This window comes from Lycium ferocissimum, chromosome 9 (assembly GCF_029784015.1).
Source record: "Lycium ferocissimum isolate CSIRO_LF1 chromosome 9, AGI_CSIRO_Lferr_CH_V1, whole genome shotgun sequence".
In the NCBI taxonomy this organism is placed as follows: domain Eukaryota; kingdom Viridiplantae; phylum Streptophyta; class Magnoliopsida; order Solanales; family Solanaceae; genus Lycium; species Lycium ferocissimum.
Genome location: NC_081350.1, coordinates 21,345,815 through 21,369,864, shown reverse-complemented (window position 1 = coordinate 21,369,864; position 24,050 = coordinate 21,345,815). Strand labels below are relative to the sequence as shown.

The window sequence follows — 24,050 nt, the reverse complement described above, 5'->3', positions numbered from 1 at the left end:
ATTTTATTCATTGTTGTTGATCTCGCCTTATAATACTTGTTCCGCAAAGTAGTGAGATAGAGCGATGATGATTATTCCATAATATAATCGAGGCTACCGACCTTACGTCACTCCGATATAATTGTGGCTTTTTGATTGGGCTCTCGTACGCTTTTATATATATGTATGTATTTTCTCACACCGCGCCGCGCTTATAGTCGGGCCGGCATGGCACGTAGATGTGCACACCACCGCAGCCGGGCATGTTATGATATTGCCCCGGACGCGGGGGGGCTTGGACGCGGGCTAATGATAATAACACCGAGCCTCAATGGCTTGGCATGATACTATATATATGACACCGAGCCTTAATGGCCGGGCATGGTACTATGTATATGTATAAAATATTTTTTTTTCAAAAGCTGAGCATGCATGACATCCGCCTTATGAGGCATCCAGATGTACAGGTTATCTCTCATATTCCATGTTACCATTCATATCTATATTATGTTGTTATTCATGTCTTACATACTCGTACATTATTCGTGACCGACGTCCCTTTTTCGCGGACGCTGCGTTTCATGCCACGTGTGTGTACATAAGTAGAGATATTAGTAGAAGATGTTCCCACGGATTGGCGAGCTCCATTTCCTTCCGGAGTGTTTGCCGAGTCGTAGTATCATGTTATGGTATCTTGATTTACGTTAGAGACTATGCGAGGGAACGAGTCACGTATATGACATGTCGGCTCTTGTAAGCGGCTTCCGTGCCGATGTATCATTATGCATTATGTTACAAATTTCATATGTTTCTGATTTTTTACTTGATTTGAGAAAGAAAAAGCATGTTTTTTTTAAAAGCTTTCATTATGCACTCATTTCATGATTTAAGAGTCAAGAAGATTATGAGTATCACGAGAATACGGTTCGTTCGCCCTAGTAAGGGTCCGTGCCCATCATGCCCTATCAAAAGTTGGGGTGTGACAGTTTGACTTAGCGTAGTTAGTGATAAATCCTTTACTTTTACAATCGCCTTTATATTGTTCCCTGTGGATTCGACCACGACTCATAGTTGGGTAAATTATATTGCAAAGACCGTGTACATTTTCTCTTTGAGGAGTAGATTTGGACGTTATCAATTTTGGCGCCATTGCCGGGGAATAATTTGGCGTATTTGAGTTGGTTTGGGATTTAAGCTTCTTGCTTTGGTCCAAAATTATGAATATTTTGTGTAGTTATTTTCTTTGTTTTTTTTTTAAAATGGCATCATCTAATGAAAATTGGTCGGATGATAGTTGTTCATATTTTGATGACCCATGTCCTTATTATGGAGGACCACACTCACGACAAAATTGTTTGAATTCTCCCGGGGGCAGATTGTGCGCACAATCTCAAACCTATGAGTGGAGTATTTGTGATAGGTGTAGTGGTCAAAATGGTCATTGGGCTAATTGTATTTATTTGTCCTTCCCTTCCCCGAACCCCCACTATGACGATTCTACTTTTGATTTTGATGATGTTAGGGTTATGGAAGTGGAAGAAATCTCAAATGCTCAAAATGAGAAGATAATGCTCATGTTGGAGACCATTTGAGAAGGAAGAAAAGTTGAACTTAGTACTCGAGGACTTGAGGCAACCACTTAATGACTTGAGGCAAGCAATTAATTGCAATGAAAAAGCTATTCACACCTTGAAGGATCAAATGAAATTATTGGTTGAGGCTCAAAATGCTCACCAACTTTAGGATGTTGAAAGTAGTCAAGAAAGTGTCGAGAACATGTGTTGAGTATCGTCGGGCACAATAGTCGGGCACAACTTGAATTATATTATTTCAAAGTAAGGACCAACTTCGGTCTTACAATTCTTACACTTAATTTTTTTCTTTTGCTCTCACACTCTAGCAACTCTCTTTGTTGCTCTCTACTATTGGTCACTTGATCACTCACTTGTTGGCTTGTTGCTTGTTGCTTGCTTCAGCAACACTTTTTACTTGAGCGCACACTCCTTACTTGAGCACACCTTACTTGTCCTCACTTCTTGAGCTCTTCTTATTCTCTTGCTTTCTCTTTTCTTGAGTACTTGTTTACTCTCTCTTGCTTGCTTACAACTCAAATGACCACCTCTATTTATAGGTGGAGATGGAATGATCTCGTGAGAGAGATATTTACAATTTTCTCTAGAATATTCCTAAATATCTTTTTCTAGAATCACTCTAGAATTCTCATTCTAGAGTGCTCTTCCCGGTTCTCTACAACTCCTTAATTATTCTAGATTCTTCATGAAATATCTTATATATTAATTAAGTTGGTGATGAATTCTTCCCCCTCAAAGACCAACTTAATTTGTTCTTTGTGACCGTGTGAGTGATTCACCTAAACTCGTTGGCACATCATGATGTCCATGGTTCTTTTGGGGAATATCTTCTTCCGTCTGGATTACTCGTCCCTACTTCGTTTCTTCAAAGGTAGTAGTCTCTTTGATATTGACCACCTCCCCTAACGATGCATCTATATACTTTGGGTTTGGATATTTTATCCGTAGCACTCTTAGCTCCGATTACGGTGCTTCTTGAACTTCTTCGCAACACATCCGGAGTTTCACAGCTCCGCTTGCCATGAACTTTTCTTTTCCTTTGTGGAGATATCTCTCTTCCGTATGTGATTTATGTCACATACTTTTGATTTTCTTTACTTTCTGTCCTTCTTCTTCAGTTTATGTTGCGCCTCTTGCTCGATTTCGAATTTGGTAGTGCGACTTCTTCGGACCACCATGATGATGCTTCATCAAATACCACATTTTGGACACATATGTCCGAGTTGTGGTAGGGTGATAACACCTCCATCTTTTTCTTTTTGTTCGTCGTAACTAACAAAGATGCAAAGACAACAATGCCTTTTTTATCAAACTTGTTGCGGAGATGATCTGGCATAAACACATAGCACACACAACCGAATACTCGAAAGTGACCTACGGTATGTATCATCCTATTGAGCTCCTCGAATGGTGAGATAAACCCCAATGTTGCTTGTGGCAACCTGTTAGTGATGTGGACAACAGTCTTCATGCATTCTGCCCAAAATCTTGCTGGTACATGCATACTATGCAACACACTTCTACATATCTCTGCCAGGTGTCTATTTTTTCTTTCAGCTACTCCATTTTGTTGTGGCGTATTTGGGCAAGTCAGTTGTTGCCTTATCATCTTCTCTTTAAGGTAGTTATTGAACTCACATGATGTGTATTCTCCCCCATTGTCCGTACGGAGACATTTGATTCTCCTTCCAATATCATTCTCCACAGTATGTTAGAACTCCTTAAACTTCTAAAATACTTCAGACTTCTCCTTTAATAAGTAAATCCACACATACCTTGAGAAGTCATCAATGAATGTTACCATGTATCGATAACCACTGATAGAAGACTTCTTTACTGGTCCAAAGACGCCTGAGTGTACCGACCTCCACGATGGCCTCGCTTGATTTCGATTCTCCATAGGGAAGCTCATATGCTTTTCCGTATTGGCATCCAGCACATACCATGTCTCCTCTAATCTCAAGTTGAGGAAGGCCCTTTAATTTAGACTGTTGCATCATGACTTTTAATTTGTTGTAGCTTACGTGCCCAAGACGTGCATGCCATAGATCGCCTATTTCGTTACTCCGAGTCTTTCTCCTTTGCGTCGTCTCACCGATATGACATAGATTGACTCTAATCTTCTTCCCCTCCATGATTGGCGAGTTTGTAATTTTCAAATTTTGATATACTTTTACGTCATCCTGCCCAAACACGACATAGTTGTACGAGGTCGTAAGCTTGCGACATAGATAATAAGTTCTTCTTCATACCCGGAACATAGTAGACATTTTGAAGTTGCACTTGTTTCGAGCTGTGACGAGGCACGAACACCGTCTTGCCAATATGAGTTATTGGCATTCTGGAATTATTTGGTGTCACCACTCACCCGTCCGCCCATATTCGCTTCTTCATGCCGGGCCGCTCTTTTCATCACCGGCCACGTGATCGGAGCATCCCGAATCAACGATCCAATCATGTTTCGTAACCCACCGCTTCTCACTTACTGCCTGTAAGTGCAAACTCATTTTCTTCGTCGAGTGATAGGTGACACGCTCCTTCCCCGTCGATTGCTTTTTCAACTGCATAAGAAGTTTCGAAATCCCAAGCTTCTTCTTTCATCTTGCTTGTTTGGGTAGAAGTAGCTACGTTACCTTCGCCTTCTTGTACCAAACAATCTCCGGCGCACGTCCTTTCTTTCCCAATTGCAGTAGCACATCTCTTTGTCGGTTGTCTGAAACCTTTGTTTCTTGCTTGTTAGCTACGCCGGCTTTCTTTGACGCCGGTTCTTTCACTGGGTTCTCCGGCCGAGAGTTTCTCTCCTCATCACTTTTTTGGTAGCCTTGCCTTTTGCTGAAGAGCGCCTTATCTTCATCTTTTATAGAAAGACTTGATAATGGCTTATCCAAGTCTTCTTTATTTGCCAACAGATTTTCCAACTTAGATAAAGTTGGTTCTGTGGCCCACCCTCGTGTAGCCGTAATTATGCCTTTATACTCCGGCCTTAGACCATGAACAATGATTCTCCTCATCCTTGTCTCTGTGATTGCATTTTCTGGATCTAATTTTGATATTTCATCACATAAAGATTTTACCTTTGAGAAGTATTGATTAATCGTCATGTTACGATGTGAGATCGACAAAAGCTCATCTTCAAGCCTTTATAATCTCGCATCATTCTTCTTCGTAAAAATCGTTGCCCGTGTCCGCTCTTTGGGTGTCTTGTATTCTTAATCCGTTGCGAGAACTCATCTTCGACTAATACAAATGAGAGCACATGGCCTTTCCAAATTTTTAACTTTCCATGTTTTTGGCCGGCATAGACGGTGGTGTAGTCTCTGAGGCACCAACAATATCCCATAATTCTTGGCCGAGAAAATAATACTGCATTCTCGTGCTCCACGATCCGTAATTGCTTGCATTGAGCTTCTCAACGCTATTGAGAGTGCTTGAAAAATTCGCCATTTACCAGTGTCGCTTGACTTGTAGCCTCCGACAATAGCTTGTAGGATCTCCCTTGAGCTGCTACCTCTCTTGATCAACCAGGCTCTGATATCACTTGTTGAGTATCGTCGGGCACAATAGTCGGGCACAACTTGAATTTTATTATTTCAAAGTAAGGACCAGCTCCGGTTTTACAATTCTTACACTTAATTTTTTTCTTTTGCGCTCACACTCTAGCAACTCTCTTTGTTGCTCTCTACTATTGGTCACTTGATCACTCACTTGTTGCTTGCTTCAGCAACGCTCTTTACTTGAGCGCACACTCCTTACTTGAGCACACTTTACTTGCCCTCCCTTCTTGAGCTCCTCTTTCTCTCTTGCTTTCTCTTTTCTTGAGTACTTGTTTACTCTCTCTTGCTTGCTTACAACTCAAATGACCACCTCTATTTATAGATGGAGATGGAATGATCTAGTGAGAAAGATATTTACAACTTTCTCTAGAATATTCTAAATATCTTTTTCAGAATCACTCTAGAATTCTCATTCTAGAGTGTTCTTCTCATTTTCTACAACTCCTTAATTATTCTAGATTCTTTATGAAATATCTTATATATTAATTAAGTTGGTGATGAATTCTTAAGAACATGGATTTCTCAATGGGTGGATTTTTACAAGCTTGAAACAACACTCACCATGATGAAGAACTTGACAAAGTGGAAATCGTGAGCCAAGATTGGCTTATAAATGAAGCTCAACAACTTGGAGTCTATGGGGATCACCGTGACGGCATTTCATGGATGATCAAAGAATTTCTAAAAATTCATGTTGAGCAAAGTCAAGAAGTGGAGCGACTTGAAATTGCTATCCGGGAATTAGAGGCCTATTTGAATGCAAAAATTGAGGCATGTGATGCTTAATATCAAAGAGCCATGGATAGTAGTTTTGAGTTGATTTCCATGGAAGAGGAGGTCAAAATTGATTTTGAAGAGCTAATTGTGGAATGCCAACCCACCCACCCAATTTTAATGAAGGATGCCGAGATTGACGAAATGATCCTAAAGTTGCATAAAAAAGTTCATGAAATGTTTTGTGAAGACTCTAGTTCATTTTGGGGTGAGGATGTCAAAGATGAGGCAAATTTGAAATTTGAGCACATTGGATCACATTCCAATCATTTTTCAACATTGTGCTTGATTGATTATATGGAAGTTGAACTAACCAAGCCTATGGAGGATTGTGGAGATGAAGAAGAAAGCGTTTTTATTTTGAAATTTGTCATGCCAAGAACACAAAATGACATGGCTCATTTAAAGGCCAAAAAGTGCAAAATGCGACACCCGAGAGTTAGCCTCTTTGCTTTTGTACCACCGCCTCGAGAGCATAGCCGAATACTTGACTCAAAGATGGGGCGAAAATTCATATCCTCCAACTGGAGGATAAAATGGTAAAGTCAACTCAATCGTGCCATGACGTTAAATGCGGCGTTTTATGAAAGGCAACCCATATTTTTTTTAAAAAAAAATTAGTTCAATTTTACAATTTTAATTTTTAGTTAATTTTGTATTATTTGCTTAATTTATTTTGCCAAATTTCATATTTTTTGGAATTGAATTGAATAGAATTTAAGGTGGTGGAGTGGCTACAAGTGCAAAATGTGCACAAATGCTTCAGGTGGTTATCAACTTTGAACACAGGTAAGTGCAAAATATGCACAAAGTAGTCTGTTGAAACAAAGCCATAACATTTCTCTCTTATTTTCCTTCTAAAACTGCACCAGCACACAACCAACTCTTCTGCACACTCTCACACCAATAACTCGCCCATCGCTTCACGTCGGTACATCCAGGTAAGTCTCTCATCCATCTCTCTCTTCTTCTTCTTCTTTCCTCCCTCTCTCTTTTTCTCTCTTTTCTCCTCTCGCCTTCTCTCTGTATTTTACAGATTTATCTTTTTCTTTTGGTTTCTTTTTATGGTTTGTTTGATGTGGAGTTTGGGACACAAATTGTGCAATTTTGATGTTGTTGGCTGGTCGAGATGAAACAATGATGATTGAACTTTAATTCCCATTTTTTGGGAGGGTAATTCAATTATCTTAGTTTCACAAAAAACTTTCTCAAAGTGATGCACTTAACTTGTTCGATGAATTTTCTGAGAGGGAAATTAATTTGCCGATGAAGTCTGAGTAACCGAGCGCTGTTAGAGGTCAAATGTAAGTAAGTTTTAGGTAGTCAAATAGGTCGTGGACTGCTTGGTCAGATCGTTCAAGCTAAAACTCGTCAAAGTTGACACAGGCATTCTTTTGGCGTGAAGCGAGCTAACTTCACTTTTCAGGTGGTTAGTTCATTTGTCGGTGAAGTCTGAGTAACCGAGCGATATGAGGCCATGTTTAGAGTTGATCTGAAGCAATTCATGGAAGAGCTGAACAATGAGAATATGCCATAGCTAGCCATTGTCGATTACACAAACTGCAAGCCATGCTCCATGACGCCATCTTTTCAGGGAGACCTCTAATTTGCTTTATTTTATAGTTACATTGAGGACAATGCAACATTTTAAGTTTGGGGGGCCGGGGGGGGGGGTGGGGGTGAGACTTCATTTTGATGGATATTTTTGTGACAGGGTGTGATATGTCATGGTGGATGATAATTTGGTACATTGACTTTATTTTGGTATTTTTTTTAACAACATATTTATATTAATATGATTTGTTTTTTTGTTTAGTTTTTGTTTGATTTTGTATGCCCATGTTTTGTCGTGTATTAGCAATATTCATATCCTTGGCTTTTCTTTGCCGTGGTTCTTTTCCCGAGAATGCTAATGTCTTTTAAACTCGGTGTTTTTAGGTAGTTTTGAGTCAGCTTGTCCCTATGATAAATAGTTTGGCACTTTCTTAAGGGAAATAAGCCTTGTAGGTTAGGTGTAGAAGTGAGTTTTAGGTAGTTTAGGAGTAAATATAGTGTTGGGATGTGATTTTTTGTCCCTTGACTAATTTTTTTGGCTTGCTTGGTACAAACTTATTTAAACCTTGGCATATGAATTCTTGATTTTTGAAAAAGAAAAATGATTGAAGTAAGGATTTTTATTGTGACTTTTAGACTCAATTTTTGGCTCTTACTTTCACTAATTAGTCTTTTTAGGCTATGAGTGATTTTTTTAGTTCATTTGTTCCAATTAGGGTTTTGTATACGTATTCTACTTGGGTTTTCATGTGCCATGTATGGTGAGGTTTTTGTGAGTTCTTTTGCATTATTTGTGGTCTAGAACTTTTCCGGAATGTATTTCAAGGCGAAATCCTAGATTAACTTGGTTTGGAAAATGATGTTAGGCCTTCCTTGGATCTTTTTTTTGCCTTAAATTTTCTACCCTTGCATACTTTCCTTAGTCAACCCCTTTTGAGCCTTTAACCTTTTCTTTGGCAACCATGTTACAAGTTTTACCTTTTTGTTCTTCAATGATTCTATCTTTTGGCACCCTACCTCACTAAGTGCTTTAAAAGTGAAATATAGGCGAAAAGCGGGAGTTGCTAGAAAGGTGAATAGGTGGGAAAAAAAAAAGTGAAACCTTCCTTGGTATTATTTAAAAAAAAAAAAACAACAAAAAGAATGAAGAAAAGGAAGGAAGAATAAAGAGTTGTGAATAAATGGAAGACTAGGTGTTAATAAAAAATTTTAAAAAAAGGAAGCAAAGGTTGGTAAAGTGTTGAAAGGAAGTGTGCTTTGAATTGTTGCAATTGGTAGTGCTTAGGGAGGTTTTGAGTCACTATTTCCAAATTATGCGACCAAAGCCTACATGACAACCCTTTAAGTCCTAATTAATTTTGAACCAAGTGTGTCTACATTAGTAGAGAAATACATGAAGGGCAAGCCTTTGGTTCTACATGTATGCATTTGAACATCTTTGTGTGAGAGAGAAAGTTAATTCTTTCTATTTGATATCCCATTTGCGTTTTTAATTATTTTTAATTACATTTTTTAAGTGTGGGATTCTCTCTTGAGTGTGAGGGCACATGATAATTTGAGTTGTGAATTTGTTCCATTTTCCAATTGAGAGGAATGAACAAAAGAAAGTTATTTTGTGATAATGAGGCAAATTTTGAAACTTTAGAGTCATGACTTGATTTCTACTTTGATTTACTTGGTGTTTGGGCATTTGAAATAGAAATTGAGTTTTTGAGATTTTGTTAGTGATCATATGCTTTGGATTAATAGTTGGTACCAATCGAAGTCACGTGTTTGTGATTAAAGTAGACTATTGACTTGATATGATGTTGGTGCACTATTAAGTTGATTCCTAGGAAGGAGATTGTATATTTTGAATTACTTGAAGACAAGCAATAGATTAAGTTTAGGGGTTTGATAAGTTGGTATTTTACCAACTTATCTCTTCTTTAATCTTATATTCTTGCTATGTTTGATTGAGAAAACAGTGTATGTAATGTCGTTTACTTCTATTTTACAGGTTTTATGTGATTCAGAAGTGAGCGGAAGAAATCAAGTGAAAAAAGAAGTCAAAAAGAGGTCAAATTGAAGAAATGGAAAAAATGGCTAGAACTGCAAAATTATATTGCAACGACCGTGTACACTTTGTCTTTGAAGAGTGAATTTGGACGTTATCAAGAAACAAACTCAACAGATTCAGGTTCAAATCACCAACAATTCTCGGAGTCAATTTTTCAAATCGAGCCAATGTTTATCAATGGATGACCAAATTTTATGGAGGTTTCACGAATTTAACTAGTGTTTCTTCAGCATCAGCCGGATTTGTTCACAAATAAACTCGATAAACAACATAGAATCAGATTCAAACTCAAACAATCCAAAAATTCTAAGTTGTCTGAACTTCCCAATTTTGAAGCTCCCATAAATAAGAAGAGAAACAAGAAGATGTTGATTTTATTTTCAAATTCCCAAATAGTTCAGCTTTTTTCTTCACCATTTCTGCGAATGGAAAAGTTATTTTTTTTGATAATCAAGACTTTGACTATTTTTTAGCCAGGGTGGTCGGGTCAAAACACAGGTCATGTGTGGTTTTTTTTATTTGGAAGAATTTAAATTTGGCCCAATCAGATTAGGCTATGATAAATAAATATTTAATTATTTTATTTTTATGGGGACATTAGAAATACTCTACTAAAATCAGGTCTGAAGCTGAGCGCCAAAACCGACGAACGAGGTCGGGTTTCTAATGAAAACCGACGGACTGTGAGTCGTTGATTTAAGGTGCGTCGCTTTTTGAAAATCGATAGATCCCATTGGTTATGTAAAATAAAGAATGTCTGATTTCATTGAATTTGGTATAAGAATTAAAAAAATAAAAAAACCAACGGACTCTATCGTTTTTTTTCTTAAATAAAATAATGAAATGTAATAAATTGGAATCAAATTCAAGTATGTACTATGACATTGAATAACTCTACCACTAGACCGCCGCTCATGCTTTTTGATTAAATGCTTCCATTGTTTTAATTTCCGACTGACTCCATCGGTTTTCCCCTTTTATTTAGTAGTGATAAGGGTGCTAATGAGCGAAAAGATTGACGTTTCGGGAGCATTTTTAGCTCAATAGTTGGACGGAGGGCACTAGATCAAATCTCATAGTTCAGGAGCATTTTAGGCCCTTCTCCGTATATTTAAATAGACTCCAACCTCTTTAATGAATAATATTTCCATATGTGTTATAATCTTCATTTAATTAATGAAATCTCATGAAACCAGCTTTGGTCAAACTAAGGTACCGTTTGGCCATAAAAATTATTTACCTTTTTCCGGATTTTTTTTTTCACTTTTTTTAATTTTGGGCGTTTGGCCATAAATATTCTGAATACAACTTGAAGTTGTACTCCGGAATACCAAAAACTCAAAAAACTTGTTTTTCAAATTTTTTTCACTTTTTTACAATTACATTTCACTAAAAACTACAATTTCAAAAACTATGGCCAGACACAACTCCAACTTCAAAAATTCCAAAAAAAGTGAATTTATTTTTGATATCTATGGCCAAACGCCTACTAAATTTACTAAGGTTAATTTCGATAATCTGGTTAGTTCTGAAATTTCAACGAAAATTCAAAGTGTTTTAGACTGTCCAAAAAAGGGTTGTTATATGAATATTATGTTTTTATGATTTGACTCTGTCTCCTTTTTTCTTTTCTCAAATTACTAGTTCAATAGTTGCTACTACTACTCTCAAATTCCTTCACTTCCGTACATGTATGCAAGTAGAGATTATTTCTGAGTCCAAATTACTCGGACTTCATTTTCATCTCAGTTCCTCAATATCCCTTGAATGTGTCCTTTTATCTTTTCTCGAATTAGTACTTGTTCAATGTAGCTACCGGCGTAAAGAATGGATTTTGGGTAGGGATGGCAATAGGGCGGGTTAGGGCAGGTTAGGGCGGGGCAAGCCTTGACCTGCTAAGATTTCGACCCGCCCCCGCCCTCGCCCGTTTAGCTTTTTTCAAGGAAATTGCCCTGCCCTGCCCTGCCCTGCCCCGCTAAGCCCTGCCCCGCCCCGCCCCGTTTATATTATCTTTCATTTTTCCTCTTTATTTTTCACTTCGAAGCATGACATATTTTCTTAAAAACAATTAGATGAATGATTAGTTCCTAAAATTGGATTTTTTTCTTTTGATCATTCAAATTTCAAAATAGAACTAGAATTTAAATATTTTACTATGTTTAGCATGAGAATACACAAAACCATCTTTAGTATAATTAAATAAGCTTGAAGGAATGTTTGAGTTAAAAAAAAAATGATTTGTCTTAATTACTAAAGACAAAATTGTGATGTAAGTATAACTGACAAGTAGTAGTATTTCACCTTTTTATAGATGTCTTTTTAGTGATTTCTTCTAAATGAATATTGTTAATCGTAAGATCGCTTAATTAGGCGATCACTTTTGCGATAAATAGGAAAGGTTTTGTACAAGCTTAAACAAATAGAATAGTTCTATTACTGGGTTTACTTCATAAGTTTAGTTTTATAATAAAAAATATTGATTTTAATTTATGCTAGAAGTCACTTTTTAAAAAATAAGAAATTAATAACAGAAATGAGAAATCTTACAAACTTTCAAACAATCATGCTTATACTTTTAGTAGTAAAGAACGACGCTTCAAAATGTGGATTCAAACTAAGGAACAAGAATAAAATAGTCATTTTTTACCCAACCCACTTATAACCCATTTCTTGCCCTACCTACCTTTCGCCCTATTAAAAATTTTCAAAAATTAAATTTTGCCCTCGCCCCGCCCTCGCCCCGCCCCGTTTATATGTTTCCCTGCCCTGCCCTATTATGACTTTGCCCTGCCCTGCCCCGCCCTGCCCTACCCTAATTGCCATCCCTAATTTTGGGCCTAACTTAATCCCAAAAATTAGCTCATGAGAGGAGGATTATTTTTTGCGCGAGTCCCTTCAAACTCACTGGTTTTTAATTTTTGGCCCTCAAATTGCGGGTCTTTAAATTTTTGCCTCTCAAATTCTTGGTCTTTAATTTTTTTTCCCCTCAAATTGGTTTTTAATTTTTTTCCCTTCGCTTAAAAAAGTGGTCGAAAATATTCCGAGGTTCTAAGTTCGAACCTACGCTCAATAAAAAAATAATAAAAAAAAGGTTTCAAGTTAGGCTTAGCTATGTTGTAGTTCCAAGTTAGGCCTTATAAGACATAAATTTTGTAGTTTTAAGTTATACCTAAGGCGAAAGTTATGCCGGACAAGGGACTTGCCTTACGGTTTTTTTTTTTTTACTCTGCTGGTATTAAGGCCTAACTTTTGCCCGAATAGACTTAATTTACTATGAAATTTTATTTTTTATACTCTGCTGGGTTTCAAACCTAGAATCTTAAGGATATTTAAGGCCACTTAAAGTGCCGAAGGGCAAAAATTAAAGACCAACAATTTGAAGGCCAAAAATTAAAGACTACCCCCGAATAAGAGCATTTGTGCGAATGACTCGGGAGGATTGCGCAACCATGAGCCTATTTGGATTGACTTATTTTAGATGCTTTTAAGTCAAAATAGTTTTAAGCAATTTTATAGTGTTTGAATAAAAAAGGGCAATTTGCACGATTGCCTTTCATTCGAGGTGGTCTTTAATTTTTGTCTCTTAAATTCTTTGGACTTTAAGTTTTGCCCTTCGCCTAAAATACCCCGAGGTTTTGGGGAACTCCCGCTTAGTCATAAAAAAAAAATCGCAAGGCAAGGCTTTACAAAAAGTATGCCTTATGTGGCAGACTTGGCCTCAAGGCATAACTAAAAGTCTGCCGGATAAGGCAGACTTTTTGCATAGTCTTGCCTTGTAAATTTTTTTTTTTTTTTTACTGAGTGGGGGTTTGAACCCAAAACCTCGAGATATTTTCGGTCACCTTTTTAAGCGAAAGACAAAAATTAAAGACCAATAATTTGAGGGACAAAAATTAAAGACCACCACAAAAGAAGGGTAATCCGCACAAAAAAATGAATAAAATAAAAAAGTATTCTTAAGCCAAAATAATAAAAATAAGTCAAAATTCATAACTTATCGCTTTTAGTTTATAAGTCAACAATCATAAACTCATTCTAATGGGCTCCATGTACAATTTACACGCAACTACTATGTAGCTATTTTTTAACATTTGCGGATTGTCCTTCCTTTGGGGTGGTGTTTAATTTTTGCCCCTCAAATTGGTGGTTTTCAATTTTTGCCCTTCGTCGAATGCCTGACGTTCTGGATTCAAACCCAGCTCAGTAAAAAAGAAAGAAATTTCACAAAGCAGAATTTTTCCTTCAACAGTCTGCCTTAAAACTCTGCCTGAGGCAGAGTTTTGAAGGCAACATAAGGCTATCTTCTGAGCAGGAGAAACTTCGTAGTATGTTAAAAGATGTGCTGAAGAATCGGCCTAATGTGGATGTGGTGAAACTTCAAAAGTCTAAGGAATGCAAAAATACATCAGAAATCCAGAGGCTACAGAATACGGGTAAGGATTACTTTTATTGATATTTATGTTTCTCATTGTCCATGCTGCCCTTTTCTATCAAATGTGAATGAATTTAACCAGCTTTGATTTTTTTCTCATACCAGAAGTACTTTTATGGCCTGTCAAATGACAAACTATGCCTGATGGTGCAAAGTTTCCTGTAAACTATGCCTTATCAGGTAGAGTTTGCTAAGGCATAATTTGCCTGCAAAATTCTACCTTAAGGCAGAGTTTTGCAAGCAAACTATGCCTGATGGGGCAGAGTTTGTAGGCAATCTCTGCCTAGCGATTTTTTTTTTTATAATTTTAGCCTGTGCAGGAATTCGAACCTGAAACCTTGAGATTTTAGGCGAAGGGCAAAAGTTAAATACTTTCATTTTGATAAGAAAAAATGAATGGCAAAACACATAAACAGCCCTTTAACTTGGCGCGAGCTGGCAACTATGACCTTAAACTTTGCTAGTGCACAAGTAGGCACTTAAACTTGCCAAAAGTCGAACATGTAAACACAAATGCTGACGTGGCGCTGACGTGGCACATAATTTTGTTCAGTGTTATGTCACTGCCACATCAGCGTCACGTCAGCATATGTGTTTATATGTTCAACTTTTGGCAAGTTTAAGTGCCTACTTGTGCACTAGCAAAGTTTAAGGCCATAGTTGCCAACTTGAGCCAAGTTAAAGGGCTTGTTTATGTATTGTGCCAAAATGAAAACCACCCCAAAATAAGGGCATAACTGCGAATTGCCCCTTTTTTAATGATCTTGTTAATGAAGGGATTCAACTACTGGGGATAAAGTTAAGTTAAGCTTTACTGCTAAATTAAATGTCAAGTTTTAATTTTTCGAATCATAGTTTTGTGTAAATTAAATTACTCAGACTTCATTTTCATCTCAACTGATCATTAATCCATGGCCACCATGGAGATGGACGCATCTAACTCTCAGTTCCTCAACGTCCTTCTGAAAGTCTCTTATTTTCTTTTCTCAAATTACTTGTTTTTAATGAACTTGTTAACTAATGGTTTCAAGTATTGGGGATAAACTCAACTTAAACTTTACTGCTAAGTTGAATGTGTCAAGTTTTAATCTTTTGAATCAGAGTTTTATGTTTTTAGTCAATTGAGAGCATTATATATTACCAGCATTGCCTTTCTTTTTCACAATTGTATTTGACTTTCCCTTATTTTGCAATAACTTGTCAAAATTAGTTGCCTAAGGAAACATGAAGAATAGCTTAATTTTGTTGGGGTTGAATGAATCACACACTATCATTATGTATATATAGCTTTTCACCAACTTCCAAAATTTATTTATCTGTATTTTATTAGTTTGATTTTGTAACTGAACTGGGGAATAATTGATATAGAAGAGAGTATTTAGAAAGGGAAGACTAGAATGCAACAGAAAAGTGTACCAGCTGAATGATAACTAAATATAATTACACAGTCACAATTCGGGAATATAATTAAGTTCGTGTTCATTGGAAACTAAAATTGTGAGAGTGGTGGAAAGGTTTTTGTTCTAATTTTGTTTCGGATGATAGAAAAAGTTAAATTGACTGTCCAGGATGAGAAGAGATAGGAGAGGAACACATTAGTAGTTTTCCCACTCTGCGTTTACAGCCGGTGGATTTGGAGAAAGTGGCTGAGGACCGCTGTCCGAGGAGGGAATGTCGGAGCTGGTTGAGAAGTATCATCATAATGATTTTTCTCGCCAAATGAATTTGGGTAATTTTTAATTAGATCCCTTAAACTACATTTTAACTGTAGTGTTTGAGAAGTAGAAAAGAGATTTTGACGTGGACTACATGCTCTTAAATCAATGTTTTAATGACGATAAAATTCCTAGTCAAGTATAGGAAGTCTAATGAAATTGGTTTAATCCACTGTAGTTCTTTCAGTTAAGAGGAATCACTTCATCAGAATGATCAAATATGAATGGATATTTTCCATGTCTATGACAATTAGTTTCTCATTAACTCTCTCATTGTTTCCAGGAAGGAGGGCAAGGGCTCTTGCCTGTATTGGTGTTGAGCCTGGAAGAAAGCGAAAAGAAGAGGAGGCCTACGATTGTTTTCCTGCATAGCACGGACAAATGCAAAGAGTGGTTGAGGCCATTGCTTGAGGTGACATTTGCTGTTTTTTGAAAATTAGTGAGTTCTCACTACAATGGAGTATCAAGGATAATTTTTTCTTTTAGGGATTTGTTTCAAGGGGAGATATCGCTGTTGCAATTGATTCTCGATACCAGGGAGAACGTGCAACCAGCTTGACAACCTATCGAGATGTCAGTATTTTGCCTTTGCTTAAGTGTAGATATCCAATTAGCTTATACAGAATAGATTTTCCTTCCGGTCGCTTATGCAACAGTGGGCTGTCCAAAATTTGTGATATGTGGTTTAGACCATGTTACGGATTTGGTGAATTGATGATACCCCTGGCCTTTGGTTGTTTGATAATGGAGTTTCTTGTTTATGAATTTTAGCCCATGAACGACCTGAATATAGACAATTGGGAGTAAGCTAAACACACCAGATACTCTCTCACAATTGGCTTCATAATAAGAATACCCTCTTACGAGTGGTTTTATAATGAGAATAAGTAATGGGAATTCAACCAGTTAGGCTTAATTCTACTGTACTTGGTTGACTTGATCTTGCTAACCTCTTTTTTCTGTCGCACAGGCCCTAGAGTTGTCATGGAAAAATGATGATACAATGCCGTTCATATTTGATACGGTAATATTGAAAAAACTAACCTGATTCTACCATTTGAAAAACTTGGTGAAATCTGGTTATTATTCTCAAACCGCCGTAGTCATTAGTTGATATGGAGCTCTGACCATATCTTTACTGCCCTTTGAAGGTTTGGGACTTGATAAAACTGGCTGATTATATATATACGGTCAATTTGGCCATGTTTATGAATGAAATACATTTACTTGATCAAAAAAGAAAAAAACACGCTGATTATCTTACTGAGAGGGAAAATGTTGACCTATCAAAGATAGGAATCACTGGCGAATCTGGACCAGAGCTAAATACTGCATTAGAGGGCATGTTGTCACCAAGAAATGGAGATCTGGGCAGTTCCATGATTGGCAGAAACTGATGCAGATCAAACATGAAGCTGAGAAATGCGTTATATGGGAAACCAGTAGGGGAGATAGTAGCTTCTGGTGGGATAATTGGACAGGGCTTGGCCCCCTATCCAATTATGCTGAAAACTAACCAAATGTGGTAAACTTATGGTTGCTGCTTTCATTAGTGATGGGAAGTGGATCATGGATAAATGCTATGATCTACTACTAGTTGATGTTGTGCAGCACATAAGCCTTATCAGAATTGGTAAAAGTGATAAAGATGATTTACCTATATGGAATGACACTAATGATGGATGTTTTTCTAACAGGTCAGCTTGGATGATGATAAGAAGCAAAAGACAAAAGGATGAATTCATGAAGAAATTGTGGAGCAAGCATATATCCTTCGAAATATCATTTATGGTATGGAGGGTACTAAAAAGGAGGATTCCTTTTAATGAGATCCTGAACCAGCATAGGAGTCCTTAGAATAAATTGAAGTCAAGCTGCTGCTGCTGCACAGTGCCTCAGCCAGAAACAATTCAGCATGTATTTGTAGAGAGTGAAGCTCCAAAGCAGATATGGTACTATTATGGAAGACCTCTAGGTATGGTACATCAGGTCATGTCCATCAAGGAACTGCTGAACAGATGGTGGAATATGAATTGCAAAAATCAAGTGCACAGAATGATAATTCAAACTGTTCCTCTGATGATAATATCGGAGATATGGAAAAGTTGGTGCTCTTATAAACATGGGGAGCAAAAGAGGTTCTTGTATAGTAGGATGATATACCAAATTCTGTAGAATATTAAATCAGCTGTTGGTTTAGCTATCCAAAACTGTGACTGGGCTATGCCTTGGATTAGGTTGTGTGCTACAGTAGAAAGACTGAAGCCTGTTTTAAATGGAAGAAGGTATGCTGGGAAAAACCACCAATGGGTAAAGGTAAATACAGTTGGGAGCTTTATACAGGGGAGTGGAGAAGCTGGGATTGGTGGACTTGTTAGATATGATCAGGGAAACTTTATCATGGCTTTCCACAAGTTAACTGTAAGAGCAACAATGAAGGATCTATCAATGGCAACGAAAGGACGTGAAATGAAATTGTATTTGGTTTCTACTTTTAGTTGGAAAACGAAGAGCTTGATGGGCTGAAGTGTTTTTTATCTTTGTAACTTCATCGTTTTCCTTTTTTGAAACAAATAAAAATTATGAAAATTTTCCATATGAACCAAAACAATGAAAATTTTCAGTATGAATTTGATAAACTTTTCATGACAGCAAACTTTTTTAGGCACTGAAAGTGTGGCGTTTATATCGTGGAATTATTTTGTTCTATATTATCTTCTTTTTTTACACCGAACAATTTCATGAAGTTCACTTTTGATTATTACGTGATAATTATCTTTTGAGTTTATAAAAAAATTAATTGATAAGGTGACATGAAAAAAAGAGGATAAAAGTTAAAATCTGTTTTATATCGGTGACCTAAATCAGTTTCACATTTTAATTACTCAAATTTCCACGTCATGTTTCACATAAAAAATGTAGCTTGCTAAGGTAACCAATTGTTGGAAGTGTATGGTCTTATATTTCATGTCACTTATATAAATCTTTAAGCTTTTTATAGGGTTATACTTTTCATCCTCCACTTCTTCATTTTCATTTACATAAAATTTTACATTTATATTTTTACAATTTTAGATGTAGCTCAATTGGCTTACAAACATAATTGTCTTCATTTTGCTAGGGCATAAACGGGCTCACCTGCTAAGCATGAACCTTTTTGAGCTTTTATTTGCACGATCTTCTCTTTTCTTCAATATTCTGTCACTTTGTCTATGAAGATGGAAGCGTTGAAAGATTAAACATAAGTTGGGTCTTCTTTCTAAAGTAACTTTACTATTTGTGTTTTTCAATTGTCAGGAAGTTTTTCTTTTGCAATGAATCTTTGAGATGCAATATGAAAAAAAAAAATACCTATTACCAGTCATTCAAGTACAGTAGTTTGTATTATAATAATTAAGACCATGAGTTTACATATTGTATTTTTCTAGATTAGACTGTTTAATTAATTACCAATCAATTTCTATCACCAAGAGAAAAAAGAAAGTGTTACTCACCACGTAATAGGAAGTCTTATGGAAATAAAAGTTACTCCGTTAGATAAATTATTTAATAACATTTTGATTTTTCTTTTTAACCGCGCTAAGCGCTTGCATATTCACTAGTTTAATATATGTTGAAAATTTAAGCTAACTTTTACATACATATATGTTTAACATCGAAAATACTAGGTTAATTTGAGTGAACCTGTTGCTGATGTGTTGCATCCGTTCCTATAGTGGATCCTATAGGGCGTGAATCTGAATTAATTAGGTCATTAAATTTTAATCTGATGGTTAAACCGGAAAAATAAAATTAAACTTTGAAAAAAATCGATTTCCCAGTGCCCTGGGTATTTCATTATCTTCCAAAATCAGCAACCAGAATCTTACAATGAGGTGGTTATAGCATCCATGCCTCCGAATTACAACTGCAAAAACAAAAGAAAACCTACCATACAGAGGTTTTATATAACAAAGCAAACTTTGGAAACATGGAATTTGGTTTTGGTTCAGTTTCTGAAATAATTCCATGAATTTTTTTTTTTGGGAAAAAGACATGTATTTGGATTAATACCAATTGAGAAATTGTAGTTCAGAAATATTCACCATTAACGTATTTTTTTTTTTTTTTACACAATCCGTCTTCAATTTTGTTTTCTAAAACGAATATAGTTGTTTTTTAAAATTTCTTACAACTCCTTTTAAGTCAACTGTATTAGATTTACGACAATGACACTTTTATAATGTATTACTAGATTAAAGACGGCTCAACACTTTGGATTATAGTGTATCTATGTGTATGTAATTTGTATTTGGGTAGTGATAATATATATATATATATATATATATATATATATATATATATATATATTGCTAATAAACATACATAAGTTTTCACTGTTTTTATGCATATATATATATATATATACACTATGTTCAAAACACGGTTAATATAACATTGTAGTTTGTGCTCTGTATCCAAAACTTTATTATATTAGTGTTTGCAACGAATACAAAGTTGGCAAAAATTTATTAATACTTTTTAAAAGAGAAGACTTGTTTAAAAGGAAACTATTTTCCTCTCTTTGAGATAAAACAAAAGCAATATTTAAGCATCAGTTGATACTTTGAATTTTAATTCAATTAATTTAAAGGTGTAAAATATTCTATTGTTAATGTATGTAGATTGGACCTAAACAATACTTATTATTTTTTTTATCAAATGTTGATTTGGATAATTCTAATTCAAATTATTAAATTAATTTTACATGTTTAAAACGAAACAAAGTAGAAATTTGATTTTCTATTTAAACGAAGAACTACTATTTTTAAATTTTTGGTAAATATTCTTGGTTTAGCTCATTTTACTTGTCATGTTGTCTTTTGCACACGTTTTTTTTAAGAAAACGTTAAATAGAATTATAATTTGACTAATTTACCTTATTAATTATTTGATCTCCATTTAATATTATTTTTTCTTTTACGACATTAACCTCTTTTCACATTTATTAGAGTAAGGAAAAAAATGAAAAAGTAATTTAATTCTATCTTATTTTAAAATATAAATATTTTAAGTATATTTATTTTAGTAAACATAACAAATAAATGACATGGTGGAATAGCAAATACAATAGTTAAATATCTAGATTAGATCTCAGGCTAATATAAGAAAAGAAAGGTAATTGTATGGTTTGACTACTTAACCTTTTGAAGAAAAGCAATAATATGGGGTCCATATTTTTTACTGTACAATAATTTCATTTGCTCCCACTAATGGGTTGATATGCACGACAATGAATCCACCATTATTAACTTAATGGGGATATTTTGGGAATTACATGAATATTGTTTGATTTTTTAATATGGGGTGCACGTTTTTTTTTTTTTTTTTTGACATTGCTTGTTTTTTTAATATGAGGTCCACTTTTTTTTTTTTAATATTGTTTGATTTTTTTTTTAATATGGGGTCCGCTTTTATTTTTATTTTTACATGAGTCTGGAGATGGTGGGGTTCACTTTTTCTCTTTTAAAAAGTATTAATAATTTTTTGCCAACTTTGTATTCGTAGCAAACACTAATATAATAAAGTTTTGGATACGGAGCACAAACTACAATGTTATATTAATCGTATTTTGAACATAGTGTACATATATATTATCACTACCCAAACACAACTACATACACATAGATACACTATAATTCAAACTGTTGGCGCACGGGCATACGCCGTCTAGTGTACTATATATATCCCTCAAACCTACCCCAACCCAAAAAAATAAGCATGTGACCGAAAATATAGGAAAGTTCACACGCTTTGAAAAAAATCAATCATGTATTTTTGAAAAGTATTAATAAATTTTTGCAAACTTTGTATTCGTAGCAAACACTAATATAATAAAGTTTTGGATACGTAGCACAAATTATAATGTTATATTAATCGTGTTTTGAACATACTATATATTTTTACTATTATAGAAACATGAGTTTGGAGGAGGATCGTCGTCCGTCCTCCAACTCATGTACACACAAAAAAAAAAGTGAACCCCACCACCTCCAAACTCATGTAAAAATAGTGCAAACTTGTGTATGTTTATTAGCAATATAAAATATATATATATATTATCACTACCCAAACACAACTACATACACATAGATACACTATAATCCATGCGCATAGGCATACGCCATATTGTTTGGTGTTTTTAGTATGGGGCCCACCTTTTTTTTTTTTTTTTAAATGATGACTGACGACGAAAAAGTGAGCAAACTCACTCTTCTATATAGTAAATAATTCCATTATTCGTCATCTCTCTTGAACAAATGACAGCAAGTTCAACCTAATGTTGGTAATCCTCTTTTTCATCCCAGAAATACGATCTTTTTCCCTTTAAAATTAGCTCTTGTTGTACATCCAGTAGAAAAGAAAAACTAAGAAAAAATTAAATTTTGACAATTCTCTACATCATCTGTTTCTTGGAATAATAATTCTATATTCCAGTTGATCGAGTAGAATTAAGTCTGTGCGTGCCGTGTATGAAATTGAATGTTAAAATTTTCAAGAAATAAATAATAAATTAAACTACCGTAAAAAGGAAGAGGGTGTCTACTTGTGAAATCAATATTCTTGTTCGATGTGCTTGTTGTAATCTCAAGAAGATTATACAAATACTAGATGAGATTATTTTTTTTGCAAACACTATACAGCTATATATACCATCAAGCACTGAAAATAATTGGTTCACCCTATGTTTAAGGGTGAAAATCATTTTAGTCCTCCAACTTTACTTTAAAAATCAAAAACCTCCCCCAACATTGAACAATCAATATTTTCAGCTTTATCTCAACTTCCGGTCATTGATGGTAACTTTATATTATTTGACCGATCATTGTAGCGGGCGTTGGGAATTTCTAAGTTTAACTAACTCGCAAATATCTCATAAAAGGAGGGAGGTGTCCTGGGGAAGTACGGTTGTGAATCGTACCGGGAAAGTCGGAAAAACCCGCCAACCACTTAATGGTGCTCTAAAGGACACATCACCTAATTTTTAGGAAATTAGAAAAACTAATTCGAAAAGGGTTCATTTAAACTTATTTAAAAGAAACCTAATCTACCAAAGTCTGGGTAAGGGTTCTGGTGATCCCCGGGGGAAGGTGTTAGGCACCCCGGTATTAAGAATCCGCTCAATTGTGGTTTACCTACGGGTTCTAATAGTTTACCTTATGATTATAAATTATTTCTGACAAAAATTGCTTCAGTCTAAATTTCCGCAATAAGAAAGTGTCATTTACATGCAAGAAATTCATTTTTTAAGAAATCGTCGAAGTATAATTTTACTCAAAATTGAACGTGAGTGTCGGACTTGAACACCTAAAATAATACTCGAAGGCTCTTAGCCTAGGTAGGACTCCACGTAAGTCCACCCCAAAAAGATTTTTTGAAAAAAAAGAGAAGTATTTTAAATTTATGAAAATAGTTTTAACATACTATCATACTATATATACCATAATTGATTATACCATGTTATTTATTTTTAATCTATCAATTATATTCTTTATTTAGCCAAATTTTAATCCATCTTTATACATATTTACCCAAGTTTCGAACGTCCAAAATCAGTCCATAAGTTTTCAAATAGTCCAAAACGGTCCCAGGCAGTTCAGTCCCCCAAAATTTCAACGATGTCAATTTAGTCCAGTAATTTTTCCAAATATGGCGTTCTAAGTCCAAAACAGTCACTCGGTCCATTTTTTATCCGATTTCTACACGAGTTTGAATTAGTAAAGAAATCAGTTTTGGCGACTCTAAATTATATGACAATCATGTAAGCACAAGTATGCATTTAAATTGCATCAAGTAAAGAGTAAGAATTTTGGGCCGACCAAGCCCAAATGGAGATATTATGCAAGTTGGACCCTAAGTCCATACGTATGCTCCATTTTGCTCCGAATTCGTTCCACTCGATCTAGATACGTTAGTGGGCCCCATGGGAGCCCACCAACGAGTTTGAGCGGACAAAGATACAAATGGATATGCACAAGATTAGTATACGCCCACATATTAAACTAGGTACGAAATTAAAATGCTAAAATAATTATTATAATACCAAAATGAAGCACAATTTTTATTGGGCCAAGCCCAACAAACAACAGTTAACAATAGTTAATAACGGCCCATGCACGACACCGACCCAAACAGCTCAGTCATGAGACCATGCATAATCAGGCCCAAATAACAAAAGCCCAAGCTACTCTCCCCTCTTTTATTTTTCTAAGTGTCAAGGTCTGGTATACGTAGTATACCACAGATATACCAGCTGACTTCCATCAAATTTTCTAAGTATCAAGGTTGAAATATACATGATACACACCAATATACCATTAGATGTGAAGAGCAAAGCCTCTCAAAGGGGCA

At 35.5% G+C, this 24,050-nt stretch overlaps 1 protein-coding gene and 1 long non-coding RNA gene across 2 annotated transcripts in view; one reads left to right on the top strand and one right to left on the bottom strand.

Annotated features, from left to right (window-relative positions):
• The window catches only part of LOC132029871 (uncharacterized), a 115,899-nt gene that overhangs the window by 39,589 nt on the left and 52,260 nt on the right, over positions 1-24,050 (bottom strand). The gene's annotated exons all lie outside the window — the stretch shown is intronic.
• Positions 13,811-18,336, top strand: LOC132029869 (uncharacterized). Its single transcript, XR_009407952.1, has 5 exons — positions 13,811-13,945; positions 15,943-16,071; positions 16,146-16,232; positions 16,630-16,683; positions 17,357-18,336. It is a non-coding gene; the product is annotated as an uncharacterized LOC132029869 (long non-coding RNA).